The sequence below is a fragment of the Astatotilapia calliptera genome, chromosome 1 (assembly GCF_900246225.1).
Source record: "Astatotilapia calliptera chromosome 1, fAstCal1.2, whole genome shotgun sequence".
Lineage (NCBI taxonomy): Eukaryota > Metazoa > Chordata > Actinopteri > Cichliformes > Cichlidae > Astatotilapia > Astatotilapia calliptera.
The window spans coordinates 33,732,135-33,737,452 of NC_039302.1; the positions used below are offsets into that span (position 1 = coordinate 33,732,135).

Sequence of the window (5,318 nt, forward strand, 5' to 3'; positions counted from 1 at the left end):
AAGCTGGGCGAAGGCACACATGAAATGGCTTCAAACCTGGGCACTACATTAGCTCTGCATTGGCCTTAAGGCCTGCTCAATCCAATGAGCTAAACCAAGTTTGAGAAGAATTCACGGTACAAGAATTAAGTATATCAGATGCATGTATATCACTGAACCGATGAACATTTCTCCACCCACCCCAGGCATACAGAGCATGTCTTCTTGACCCCATCATCACAGCTTCATCTCCCTGCTGTGGACATAACCGCTTTAGGTGGTTAGACAGTGCATTTACATGATTAAAACCAAAACCCCATATTTAGTAACCCCTGCTGAATTGCTCTCTCACATTCTTTCTGTATCTTTCTACATCTCTCACTCTGTCCTCGCTCCTATTTATGGTGGATCCATACTCAGCAGGACATTTCTTTGCATTATCAATCTCACTGCTTTATGCCATTATTTCACTCTTGTACATGGGGTTTACTATTTCCAAAGGCCTGTTGTTTTCATTTCCATTTAGCTCTTTCTTACTGAGTATCAGTCTTCACAGGCATGTAGTTTAAAAGGGTTCTGTGGAGAGGAGGAAAAAAAAGCAAAAAAAAAGCATATGACTTTAAAGGAGTCTTACTGGAAGCCGATGCAGAGCTAACCAAAGCCTAGCTCGTTTTGAGAGAACACCAGTTCAATTGTCCTTTTTTTCCTCTGGATTTCAGCTGAAAAGAGAGAAGCAGTAGTGTCAGACAAGAGAGTCAACACTCTGTGAATATTTTCCCTTGTTGGCTCATTTTATTTTATGTCAAAACTATACAAAAGTAATTTTGGTTAAAGAAAAGAAAAAAAAGAGAGAAAAGATCATAACACAGTGGACTTTTGCTCAAATTGCAGAACAATTGTAAATGAATTGCCTTTCATTCATGTGGTGACACTACGATTTAGTGCAGCCTGTGTGAAATTGTCTTTTTGCAATTTAAGTAGAAAACTTGAAAAAACTTAACTTTTCTTGTCTATTTAATTTGTTGTCTGCAGTTAATGTACAGTTGGATGAATATGTTTTTGTACAATGACACTTATTTGGCCTCTGTACACTGCCACCATGTTCAAATGAAATAATAAAGATGTGATTGAACTGCAGACTTTGTTTCAAGAGATTCTACATATTTATTTAGTCTACTAAACGTTTTAAAAGTAATTCTACAAAAATAATTTTATTATGTTAAACTAACAGACAGATAGTTGGTGGAGCTGCAGTAATGCAGATATTGTATCAGTCAGTCATGGTGAAGAGAAACCTGCGTGTGAAACCAAACCCACTTATCTACAGTTCTGGTAAATCTACACTGTCACTCTCATCTATGACCAAGAACTGTTTGTATTGACAAAAAAATGTGATGACAGTAACAAGCGAAAACACACCAAAGCTGAGTCCTCCACAGTGCCTGTATCTTGGCGTATCTCACTTCGCTTGTTTAGTATTAAGTCTGTGCACAGTTTAGCCACATGTCAGACTGGGACAACCAGGTGGTTGGGCACGGCTGATTCCCATGGAGTTCTCAAGGAGGTTATCCTGGGAAGAAGGTACAGCCAGTACAACTTGGTTGATGCAAGTCCATCCGGGAGGTAAATTAGGGTTCAAGACTTTGTTTTGAGCATGATTTTGCAAACTTTACAATCGTGTGTGTGAAAATGCTGGGTACATTTCTTTGTTTTACTTGAAAAACCTGAAGTAGAGCATGTCTCAGGAGGAGGCCCCAGGGTAGAAGCAGGACACACTGTAAAGATTATGTATCTTTTCTGGCTTGGGAATCCCTCACTAGACGAGGTGACTGGGGAGAGGGAGGTCTGGGAATCTTTGCTTAGACTGCAGCCACCATGACTTGGACCTGGATAAGTGACAGAAAATGGATAGAAAAATGAATTTAAATATAAGAATTGTTTTTAAGTAACTGTCCCAAAATTCTTTCCAGCCAATGTCTGCCTGAAATCTCAAACCAACAGATACCACCAAATGCTGTTTCCTTTCCTTACAGGCTCTGCTAGGCCTTTACTGGGGATTGAAACACTTAGGGAGGGATCTCAAGACTGTATTGTATGTGGCTGATAGCTTGTCTTAAAAGCCACTACCTGTTTAACAATGGTCATTCACAGACAAAGTAATAAAGGAGGCCATTTATGTCCTTCACCTCATACCTAGGACTCTCCCTCAGTTGTTTTAGAACTGAAGAAGCCTCTTGAATGAGAGGTGACATGTTTTTAGAAATCTAAAGAATTCCAATTAGCCTCTTTTTAATCACTCAAGACTTCCATGTCCTGGATGTCTAAGAACCTATACAGACCCTTTGATACCCAGACAGTACCCTACATTTCCATGATATCAGCATTACAGAGGAGCATAGTCCGTTAGCTTCATCCAGCACAGCGCAGTAACACATTGCCTACATAGCCTGTGTATGCTGTGTGGGTGGTGGTAGCCCCTATGTAGGAGAGATGAGTATTTACCCATTGGGAAGAGGTCTTTGCTTATGCTCTCTCTCTCTCTGCATGACCCACATGGAGAGGGATTTAAAAGTCCTGATGTAGCTTTGTCATCAGCAAAACACTGGGACAGCTTTGCTTACCTCTGCTTTATAGATAATTTTTCTCTCTCTGTGCAACAAAGCCTACACACTGAATTTTCACATGTAAATGTAGAAGTATTTAGGTTTTATAGTTTTTAAAATTTATATATGAATGCTTAATGGATTTGAAAGTATACAAACATATATAGTAGACCACGGCCTGAATGAGATACATGAAAGATCAGTATGTGGCTTATAAACATCGCATAGAGAACAGCAGGAAGTTGCTAAAGCAGCGGTAAGCATCGTCTGTGCTCCATCTTTTCAGTGGGAAAACAATGTCCGTGTTACCTAATCCCTAGCTGGATAGAGAAAGAAAAAAGCATCAGTGAAGCAGAGGTAAGCAACATTGCCATGATGTCTTGCTGATGAGAAAGCAACATTAAATCTATTAAATCCCCTCTCTGTGTGGGCCGCGCAAAGAGAGTTGAAATGCAGGCAAAGCGGCTCTGAGCGATGGAGAAACCTTTTCTCAATAAGCAATCACATGTCTCCACTACATAAAACCTAACACAACACACAGTGGATATGCATCTACAATATGTTGCTGTTCTGTCTAGGTGAGTTTATTTTGTTTGTTTGTGAGCCTCGTTCACGTGCAACTTCTCTTTGGACCTCATATTGAGAGTTCCGGTGAAAAACTGTTGAATAGAAGGTCAACAAACCCCTTGAGTCAAAGCTGAATGCAGTAGATAAATCAATCATATGCTCGCTCCAGAATTTGTGTCACACTCACTTTTTTAGTGTATGATTCTAGTATAGGATGGCAAGGAAGAACAACATCTGGCAAAGTCAGCATTAGTAAGCATCATCACATAGCATCTAATCAGAAGGCAGTCTGACTCTTTTCTGGCATCATATTTTACAATTGAACTTAAGTTTAGGTTAAAAAGTACAATTTAATTTAAAATATATGCTTTCTCAACTTCACACACATATTACAATATTTTCTCATCTGCAATACACCTTTTCATCATTTTCCTGGTTACCACAGTTTTTACACAATTCTTTTTTCCCCCTTACCACCTAAGTGGTTACTGGACAAAGAGCCATTAATTAATAAAGTGCCTTTAAAAAAATTGGTCACTAAAGCTAACATTATAATACGGCATCTCAGTGTGTGTTTCTCATACTTACTCTTTTTTACTTTGACAGTTTCCTGTCCTGTGTACAGTATGTTCAGTTTTGGCTCCTATCTCCTTTGTTAGATTACGTTCAGCTGTGTTTCCACCTCGTTTGCCCCGTGTATTCATGTCTGCATCTCCCCTCTGTTCTCTCTCTGTCATGCGCTGTGGTGCGCAGGCACGAAAGGATCCAGGCGCAGACTCCGAGCTAACAAAAAGACACTTTATTAAAACAACGAAAGGCGACCCGGGGAAAGTAGAGAGCAAAACAGAAACTAAAAATCCGGGGAAACAATGACACGAGGAAGCCGGGATCGGGACGGCGGGGGGCTGCAATAGAAAGGGGAGATGATTACTAGGGAGCCAGGAAGCGGGGAGAACATATCAGGACTGAGTTAGAGTAGGGGCTTACGATAGAACGGAACCGTGGGAGCTCGGGAGGGAAGTGTGGCAGTCCGTGGAATGGCGAGTGGGCCAGGTGAGCGCCGCGAGATCCAGTTGAGCCGGAGGACAGGCAGGTAGCAGACGCCGAGTAGAAATCTGGACAGAAGTAGGCAGGTTAAACAAAGTTCCAAGCAGAAGAGAATGCACACTTTTCGTGGAAGTCTGGTTACCACTGTGGGGATGACTACGGACTGGCGTGGAGCATCCTTCAGCGCCGGATTAAGTGGATCTCCGTGTAATCACCGGGATGGAGAGCAGGTGTGCTAGTGATGGCCCAGCCCGGGGGTGTGGCTACCCGAGCATCACGCATTCCACAGACACAGGACCACGGACCATGACACTCTCATTTCTTGGCTGTGTGTTCTGTCAGTAAGTCTGTTTAGTTTAGTTTAGTTTCTAGTGCCTTTCAGTTTAGTTATTATATTTGGGTGAATCCAACAATAAAGCTGAGGTTTGAGTTCAGTCCTGCTTGAGTGTATTTTGGGATTCAATCCAACCTGCCTCACACAGCGTGCTATGACATTGATGTGACACAGTGAAAGAGCCCTATGTCATTTAATGCCTATGTGGCATTAAATGGCATTAATAAAAAACAAACAAATAAAAAAAACCCCAATATGATTTCTTTTGGTTCACTTGATTTGTATGTGGAGAATATAATTCTAAACCAGCTGCAGGAACATAAGGAATTGGTGTTTCAACAAGTGTGCCTGGAACACTTTCAGACTTGAGATTATGTTTTTTAAATGCAAAAATATTAGAGCTTTTAAAAATTACAATTCATTCACTTTGTTCTAATACACCTGCAAAAATATGATAATGAAGATATATGTTACCATCCATCCATCCCCTTATCCTTTTCAGGGTCACGGGGGGCGCTGGAGCCTATCCAAGCTGTCATAGGGCAAGAGGCAAGGTACACCCTGGACAGGTCGCCAGTCTGTCGCAGGGCCAACACACAGGGACAGACAACCATTCGCACTCACATTCATTCGCACATTCACACCTAGTGACAATTTGGATTATCCAATTAACCTATACCCACAAGTTGCATGTCTTTGGACGGTGGGAGGAAGCCGGAGTACCCGGAGGGAACCCAAGCAAACACGGGGAGAACATGCAAACTCCACAAAGAAAGACCCCGGCCTGA

At 41.6% G+C, this 5,318-nt stretch overlaps 1 long non-coding RNA gene across 2 annotated transcripts; it reads right to left on the reverse strand.

The window, feature by feature from the left end:
* Positions 1-1,120: 1,120 nt before the first annotated feature.
* Positions 1,121-4,501, reverse strand: LOC113024444 (uncharacterized). 2 transcript variants are annotated; one of them, XR_003272666.1, is made up of 4 exons: positions 4,339-4,501; positions 4,137-4,264; positions 3,738-4,054; positions 1,128-1,865 (listed from the first exon to the last, which is right to left on the reverse strand). It is a non-coding gene; the product is annotated as an uncharacterized LOC113024444 (long non-coding RNA). The 2 variants fall into 2 exon arrangements; XR_003272663.1 differs by having other exon boundaries at positions 1,121-1,865; positions 4,137-4,369.
* Positions 4,502-5,318: the final 817 nt, after the last annotated feature.